The sequence below is a fragment of the Lepidochelys kempii genome, chromosome 2 (genome assembly GCF_965140285.1).
Source record: "Lepidochelys kempii isolate rLepKem1 chromosome 2, rLepKem1.hap1, whole genome shotgun sequence".
In the NCBI taxonomy this organism is placed as follows: Eukaryota; Metazoa; Chordata; order Testudines; family Cheloniidae; genus Lepidochelys; species Lepidochelys kempii.
The window spans coordinates 116,987,312-116,996,823 of record NC_136381.1 but is presented as its reverse complement, the minus strand read 5'-3'; positions in this window follow the sequence as shown (position 1 = coordinate 116,996,823).

The following is a 9,512-nucleotide window of genomic DNA, read 5'->3' as shown; positions in this document are numbered from 1 at the left end:
AGCAAGGGCCAGTTTCGATTCTTCCAAGGTTTCCTGTCTGTATACAGGGGATCAGATCTATTCCAGCATCCCAGCAAAAGTGCAATACGGAATTCACCTGCAGAAAGTTCAAGGAATCAGTCAGTTGAACTGAATAGGATGATAATCTATTGGACAAGGCCCTGGCTGGGACTTGGAGAGCTGAGTTCTGTTCCTCCTAGTTCTGACACTGGGTGACCTTGGGTAAGTTGCTTCACCTTCCTGTGCCTCAGTCTTTCCATCAGTAAAAATGGGCATAGTGATACTGGCCACCCTTGTAAAGCCATTTAGATCTGCAGATGAGAAGTATCTAAGGGTTAGGCATGCACTGGTTTTATTACCATCTTTCAGAACTGGCAGGCCAGCACAGAAGGTTTTCTAGAACTGGCAAATGTTGCGGTTAGTTGTCTGCGTGCCAGTCCACAGACAAAGTGCCGAAAGATCCTTTTCAGGTCATGCCCCACTGCTACATGGTAAACACAAGCCTTTAAAGCCATAGAACTTGCATCTGAACAGGATGCTGCAGGGGAATGAACTCAACTGAACAAAGACTTGGATACAGTAGATGCTCTGGAACACCTGGGTTGATTTTACTGAAGTGTATCGTGTTTGCATGCCTTTATTCTTTTGATTCTTGGAATCTGTCACAGTACATTTTTGTTCTGTGAAAAGTGGCACTCCCACACCCTGCAGCCCATGTTGGGGAAAGGAATACACAGCCTTATTGACTGATTCATTTCTGAAAGGATCGGCACCCCACACAGCCAAAAGGATGTCAAGCAACCTTTGGGAGAGGGGGAATGGGTGTGAACCTAGAAGGCTGCTTGCCATCCCCCATTCCTCTAAGAACTAACAGCAATAGAAATTATCAGCTGATTGTGAAATCGAGTGCTTACTCAGGTACCCACTGAGATTTTGATTCCTGTAAGCTTTGCCTCTGGGTTTCTGCAAGAGCTGTTCTCGCTGCCTGCAAGACAAAGACCTATGGGCTTGTCTACACTAGAAAGTTGTAGTGCTTTAACTAGACCAGTGTAGTTAGAGTGGTACAACCCCCTGAGTGTGATGTAGTTATACCAGTATAAAGGTGTTTATATTGGTATAGCTATTCCCACGCTGAAAGGGGAATAAAGTGTACGGCACCTTTTATAGCAATATACCTGTACAACCCCTAGTGTGGATGCAGTCATAAGTATTTTGGTGTAAAAATTGCCATTAACCAAAATAGGTATGCCAGTAAAAAAACCTGTCAAGCAGGCTTCAAAGGTCTTACAGGTCCTTGCTGAGGATTCTGATAACCCTCCACTATTCACTATATAGAGGTGACAGTGTGAAGTGTTTTGCTCAGCATGTTGGTTATTTGTCAGCTGCACTTTGAATGACCACATTACACAGTAATTTTTAGATTAATTAGGCCAAACTCTTCTCTGACTTGGACCACAGAAGTGAGGGCAGAACTTGGCCCATCTCCTCTAAAGAATCCTTAAGAAGCTAACCGCGTGGCTGGGTGGCATGGAAAGTTGGAGGCTGAGTTTGAAAGCCTGATTTAGGTCACAAGTGAATGAAGTTGTTGGTCTCCTCCTCCAATAATAAAACGCAGTTTGGCACGACTCGCGGAGCACAGGCAATAAGGTCTGGAACTGAAGGTGCACTGGTGGAGCAGCGGGAGTGAAACATGCATACAGTTTGTCATCCTGCGCCTGCTTCCAGTGGCCCTCTGGGGCCAAATTTGTGTAACTATGATTTCAGGTGCAAACTGTCCACAAGCAAAATGTGGACTTGAACTTCTTGATCATCAAATCCTTCTCACAAGAAAAAAAACAAATGCAGTAATCCAGATTGAGGTTGGTGAGGTTTTTTAAATTTCTTAGTTGTGTTACCAAGTATCTGCATATATGTATTTTGCCCAAACTCTTTAATATTATAGCAGTACTTTAATATTCCATGGTACCACTGCAACATTAGTATAAGAACAAAGTTCAAATGTAAAGTTACATGCAGTAGATGCCTGTAATCAAAACATGATCACTTCATACTATCTAACAAATATGCAACTGGAGATGAGAAAAGAAATGTGACCATGGACGTTGGGGATGGCTAAAAACCTAAACAAACTGGTCAGTTTAATCTGTGATCTTTCCATTCAGATGAATTCTGCTTTTTACAGAGTGAGCGGTTGAGAGAAGAAACTTTAGATTTACCTTTTATGAACATTAACTGTAACTTGCTTTTGGAGACCCCCCAGCTGGCAGCTTTTGGTACTGCTGCCTGCATAATCTTCTCCAGGCTAGTGTGTGATAAGATTTTCACCATGATCCTGTCTAATTAATGCTTAACTACTATTTCACCCAAGTGGTGCAGATTAACTGGTGGTTATACTGTCTGCTCTCAAAAAGTTCAAAATCTTGGTCTCTGGGGAAGGAACTGGTGCAAATTCCAGCTCAGGAAAATGAGAATTGATTTTGCTCTTTTGTGCACTTGGAACTCTTGGCTCTTGAATGAGAAGTATGTCTGCTCTTTGACTTCCATACACATTTTTCTGCAAATGAAGTTTGCAGGAACATATGTGTATCTTGTGGTCCTGGCACTTTTGCTGGATTATTTTCTTGTTTTTTAATCTTTGGGACAGGCAAGACTTGAAATGCTGGCAGACTTGTGACAGATGACACTACTTTTCTTACAACCTTTGAAGGCAAATGGATGTGTACCGAGCAGGTTGAGGCAGCAGTCAGGACACCTTTAGTTTAAGTTGTTAAAATCTGTACACAGCACGCATACAGATTCCTGCAGGACTTGGAAGCATCCCTATTGAGAAAGGGTGCATAAATCCCATAGGTGTTAGCTAGTTAAGGATATGCTTAAGGACTGTCTTTAATAGGGATGGACTTAAGCATGTGTTTATGAACTTTCCAGAATTGGAGCCACAGGGTCTGATTCTCCAATGCCCCTACAGCTTGTCCAGTCACTTATACTTGTGCAAAGCTACAATTCTGATCTGGTAACGTTTTACATTCACTTTGCAGATATGTAAATGATAACACAAGTGTAGGGCAATGGAAAATCAAGTCAACAAAGAAGCACAGAAATTGTGGCGTTACTTGCACCAGTGTAAAACACTACCACAGCATCACGGTAGCATTTTGTATTCACTTTGCACTGGTGGAAATGATTGCACAAGGTGCAGGGAAATGGAGGCTCAGACCCTAAGTCACTTTTTAAGTTTGGTTTTAAGTAGAGAGCTTTGTTTAAGTGAATGAATAGTAGGGACTGGTGTCAGATTGACAATGCTGGACAGGGAAATGTTCTATCCTCACAACAGACGTTTCATGGGCAACAGCCCAACAAGCATGGTCCAGGACTCAGACCCATGTCTAGGGGCACTTGTTTCTATGACCATTCAGGGCCCTTTGAGATTGCAAACAAAACTGTTAAGTGGTTGTTCTGCTGCGGTGGGCTGTTGTGCATGTGACTTGCACTGAACCACAGATTTGTTCCATGCAGGTGACCAAAAGAGGGAGTATAACCTGTTGACTCCATAGTCTATGTAGTATGGTCAAATATTTGTTAGCATCTGACTGTCCAAAAATAGTACAAGGCTTTCAAATTGCAGGTAGGTGCCAAGGGAAGGACCTGGATTGCAAGCTAGACAGCCTCCCTCTCATTTGTGGCACATAGACTTGGATGTGAGGTGAGGTCAATTACTCCAGGCTCACTTTTTGAGGACATCCTGTTGCGTGAGATATTAATATGCAAATAGGGCTCTTCCTGACTTGGGTGTTTTTCTATTGCTGCAGATAGTTTAATCATATGACCCCATGAGTTAAGATTATTTTCCCCCCAAACATGACAATGGGACATGCCACAACCACCTTATTTTTATGTTGAGCCATTTTCCTACATGTCTAATCTGGCTTTGTTTCTGTTTCTTTCTAAGTTCCCCACCCCTTTCCCCCTAACACAGGTTATTCCAGTTAGCGAACTGATCTATATGAACCCCTTTACAAAATTCGGTCATGTTTATGTGACAGCACACAATGTATGCTGTAAAAAAGGAAACTTTATGTGGCTCTGTGATTTCAGATGTTTAAAAAATGACAATCTAGAGGTCCACTTTTGTGTCTCACTTCTCTAGAAAGTAGTTCACTCACAAATTACAGAGGGCAAGATGGAGGAACTACAGGGAGAATTTCTATGGCCTGTTATGCAGGTGGTCAGACTAGAGCATCAGTGGTCTCATCTGGCCATGAAAATCTATTACATGTGCTCTATTTACAAGCACAATGCTGTATCTCTGAAGGCTAATCCTGCAAACTCAATCTGAGCTCTAAGAGTCAGACTGGGTGCATTTCTTCTCTCAAATTATAACCAGTAATGCCCTCAGTAACAGTGTTGTCTATATGTTTGTACAGAGATAACTGTCAAGCATTCTGTGATGATACACAGTAGGGTCCAGCTCACTGCCTCTTAGCTGTGTTAGCTCTTCAGGTATACAATGAGGTAAAAAAGCTGATTTTGTTTGTTTGTTGTTTTTTTGGTGACCAATGTATCCAGTTTTGAATGACTATACAAAGGGAGATGGTCTTATCCTGCAGACTGTCACTTTCTAAGAGACTCAGTTTAAAACTCTGACATGACATTTTATAGTCTCAGTGAAGTACTGTGAACATATAAGGTGTGAATATGGCAGGTACAGTATTTCATTTGCTAAGATAGCTAGCAGGGAAATGAGGAGCAAGGGTCTGTCCACAATATAATTTAGTAGGACAATACAAAATGCTCACACTACCTATGGAGACAAGCAACTTGTGAAAGCAGAAATATTTAACTGGAAGTTTTGCCTGGTGGTGGTTCCAAAGGTACCCATCTCCTGCTCATCTGAGGGACATGCCAGGAGGACCCTGACCACACCTAGCTTTCACGATGAGGTGATCAGCACTCTCACTTTGATTGTGGAAGCCACTTCCTACTAGCTGTCTATACCCTGAGTTTAGCATTGTGGACAGAGCTGCCCAGAACAAGTTGGGAGAGGTGCAGAAGACCTGGTAAATAAGTAGTGTTCCAATATGTTGCTTCAGATATGGCGGAAGTGGTCTGAAGTCTCAGCTCTTGGATCTGCACAGGATTTGGGTTATGGACTTGCAGCACATTTCGAGGTCGTTTCTGGGTACTTCATTCCTTTCCAAGTGTTTGCTACTTAGCTGTTGTCTGGCTGGCTAAATTGGGTTAAAGGCTGGACAGCTTCTCACTTGCAGATCATGTGATATTAGGGTTGTCACTTGGGGGCTTTTTTATACTCTTTGTTTATTTTCAAGTATGTACTTTAAGCAAGGCTAATTTTTAACATGCTTGACCTTACCTGACTCCATTCTCTATTTACTACTACTGCTGCAGTAGGGGATCCTGTTGTCAAACTTAAACCTTGATGCTTCATGAAAGTATGTACAGTACAAAAGGTAAAACAACAGATGTGATCTGTTTTCTGCACCTGTTGAAAATAAATTATGGTGGAGATTTGCTTAGCTCTTGCCTAGTTAGTTATATAGTCCCTGTCTGATCAAGCCAGTGTCTCAGTCCTGCTGTACTCTTCTGTACTTTACACAGTACCTTTTTGTAAGCTATGAGGCTGAATGGAGTCTTCACTTAGTGGCTGCTGTTAAATCAGTCTTTACTATCTGTAAACACAAACTTGGCTATTGCCCCAGGGATCCAATACCAAATTCTAATGCCATATTTGCATTTTATATTCAAGTGTAAAAAGGATTAAATAATGTGTTAGTGTTATGCTGACAAACATTTACTGACCATCAGAATTAACTAACTGAAAGAGTCAAGTAGTTCTAGAAACCAAATTACATGTGTGCATTCTGTAGTGTCAAACCTTAGGGGACTGGCCAAACCCAAGCTGCCTAATATTTTGGGCAATGGACAAAGTGTTTTTCTGGATTGCCACTAGTGAGGGCTATGCCAAGAGAAAGGATCTGGTTGTTGAAGCAGGTTGGAAGTCTTGGCTACAATGGCTCCCCAACTATCAGGAACTAGCAGAGGGAAGAGGTATATCATGCTTGGAAATTAGTACTGTGCAAAGAGTAGCATGGTAGGGTATCCACACGACCAAAGCACCAGCTAAGCGATAAGGGTACTGTTACAAAGTGAAGAAGCCGGCCGTGCCTTCCCCCTTATGTTACCAATTTTGCTCATTCTAAGACTTAAGGGAGCCTGGCCTCAGTTAAACTAGAGGCTGCAGCTGCGGGTGAAATGTGTATGAAAGAATTTGACATGAGGTCCCATCTCAGGACATTAAAAAAAAAAAAGAGCATGGGATAAGAAAAACAAAATGAGCACCTGAACTATTTTTTAGGGCAACTACAGCTTACACCTTTAATAACAGTACCTTTTTAATTCCTTCAGTTTCAGCCTTCAAACTATACCACTAGTGTATTGCAGATAATTTACTGCTAATCCCATGTGCCGATTATGATCTTCAGAAGTTTGAGAGCTGGGTGAACCTGCCAGGGCTTGGAGCTGCTGCCCTACACCACCACAAGGCAGAAGCCTGGTGCTCCCCCGAGTCTGGTAGGCGGAGAATAGGGTAGAGGACATGGGGAGCTTCATGAGCTGCATTTTAACTGTAAAAGAGCGGCATGTGACTTGGAAGCAGCAGTTTGGCCCTACCCTATAGCTTTTAATGTACAAACTTGTATTCCAGCACTAGCTTCTGTGAAGCCTTGTGCCAGGAATCCATACCTAAGGCTAGTTTGCCATCTAAGAAATGTCATAACTAAATTGTAGGTATATGCCAAAGTTCCAGTTTGCTTTTAGAAGGTAGCAGCACCAGAAACCAAAGATGAGAGAGGAAGAGTTTTTGGAAACTGCTTCTACTTCTCCTGTTGCTTGTATCTCCACTGTTCCGTAGCCACTTGAGCTTAACATGAAAGTTTGGTTTTGTGAATTAAAGTGCAGGCAATCATCAACTATGAATTAACTACTTAAGCATTTTGTTTGAGTCTCCTAGGTGCAGAAATTCATAAATCCAATCATCCAGGAACCTGTAAACCCTTTCAAGTTGGAGGTAACTGAAAACTTTCCTAAATTGTAAATTTAACGGACCCCTGGAAGTGTTTCAGGAGGAGAATAGAAGATGATAAGTTATGCTCAGAACAGGTGCTACTGCTTTCCCCCTCCCTCACAATCAAGTACGTTATTTTTTACAGGTGAGCTCAGGCTGCTAGTTTGTGTACTACAATTCAATACAGAAGTAGCTTTTAAAAGTACAAGGTGTTTTAAGTCTGCTTAAATACGTATGCACAGTTAGATTACTTGGTCACTTATCAGCAAAAATAATCACATAGTACCAATCAGGCTTTTTAGTGCTATACCAGTACTTTATTTAACAAAACAAACTACAAAAACTAAATTTCAAGTTTGTTTTACAAAAAACAACCCTGGAGATGTAGTTTCAAGAGTGATTTTGCTTTCCCTTAAACTGTTTAAGAAGTGCAGGTAAAGTAAAAATGCAATTTGTATTTCAGTTGTGGTACAACTTCAATGAGCTGAACCTCAAATTGTCCAGAACAGTCTGTCCCTTCACTTTCAAAGGGATTCTCAAATTGGGTCTATAAACCATATCTGTTAAGAGCATATTCCCTCCCATACAGAATCATAACATTACTGTGGTAACTAAATTGCTTACAGGGAAAGGTGATTAAGATGGGTAGTATACTGCAACCAGAATGGAGAGAGTGCAGTCAGCTTCTGAACCTACGCTTTATTATACTGAAAGTTCCTTGTGGTTTGCTGTTCATATATTTAGCTAAACAAGAGTATGGTATGTGAAAAACAAATCCAGATTCTTATGACCCTGTAAGGCTGCTGCACTCTATTCAGTCTGAGCACTGATCAATTGGAAGGGCATAAAAGTCTTCTATACAGCAATCAGCACCTCTTCAAAATGAGGGTAGCGCCAAGTCTTGCGCACAATTCTGAAAATCTTGACAAGTATTTCATGAGTTACTTCTATGAAGTTTGTATTTTAAGTTCTTTTGAAGATGAAAAATGCTATTTCCTATCTCTGCAGGGGAGTTACTGTTACCTTTTCCCCCAGCTGCCATAAATTCAGTGCTCTTCAGGGAAAGTAATGGGTGTTGAGCACCAGCAAGGATTTCAGGAGTCCTTTATAAACAGTGCATAAAAACTGAAGTAGTATTCCCTTTTCACAGATCTGTAAAACCAAGTAAAGCCATCTTAAATGTCTCCCAGTCATACTAAATTTGCAGCAGGCCTAGCACTAGAACCTTTTCAATCTACTGTCTTGGTCTGTGCTTTAGCTACTTGGCCATGGTTCCTCATGGTATTGCATACAAAATTCTATTTGTAAGTCTGGCTTCAGTCACTTCCTCCTGTATCAGATTTGCCTGGAAAGCAGTTCACTCAGATTCACTTCTGTGCTTATTTGTTTCTGCCAGACTGAAATTTCAGTGATAGAGCATTTGATAGTAGGATGAAGGAAAAAGGAGCATTGGTCTGAACTGTTTGACACACACATTCAAATTAATAGTCAGCATGCTATTGTGAGCACTAATGTTGTAAAACTGATTTTAATCACTTTCCCAAAGGAGAACTTGCATTAATAGCTTTCCCTTTTTAGACTAAAAGTTAGTGACCTGAGATGCCCAATATGTGCACAAAGTAGGCTACCTACACCCCTTTAAGTTTATATGGGTAATCCTAAAATGTTTGACTAAACTCAAATATCCAATTGCAGATGGTAAGGTAGCCCATTATGGCAAACAACCAAGTTGTATGTCACTACTTAGAGACTTCAGTGTACTAGATTGATCCATGTGCTGAGAGGAGATGCTAAAATCTATTATTGCTATAGGCTTGGCCATTTCACACAGAACTGCAGTATTGCTAAATTTTAACTATAGTATATTAAAGGGGAACAAGAAATTGGAACTATGCTATTTAATGCATGTAAAGTACTTAACGGAGAGCTAAAAGTAGGAAGATTCTCCCCAAGAAGTTGTTAGGAGTAAATTTTAGTAAGCAACCCCCTATCTAAGTCAATGGTGAGTTGCACTATAAGTATTTCATGCTAGTGGTGGAAGTAGTGCCTTAAAAATTAATTGTGATCACTACAGCTCAAGTCACTAAACAAAATTGGCATAATGTAACCCCCCCCCCAAGAAGTTTTCCCTCTTACGTCATACCTAGCCTCTACCACAACACCCATGCAAGTGTAGAAATTTGAAGACTGGCTCTATTTCCTTCTGTGCCACATAGCACTACCTTCTTCCTCCCATTCCAATTGGCTGGGTGCCCATTAAGTGTGACCTTGATTACCTCATGTAATGGAAGTATTAAACAATTGGCTCTCCTTAAAAAAAACTTGTATAGATTACTTTGACTAATTTATAACAAGTTTTTTGTTTTTTTTTTTAAAGTTCTAGTAGTAGTTATTTTTAGTTCTATTTTACATTAAATTGCTTCATGGCTGG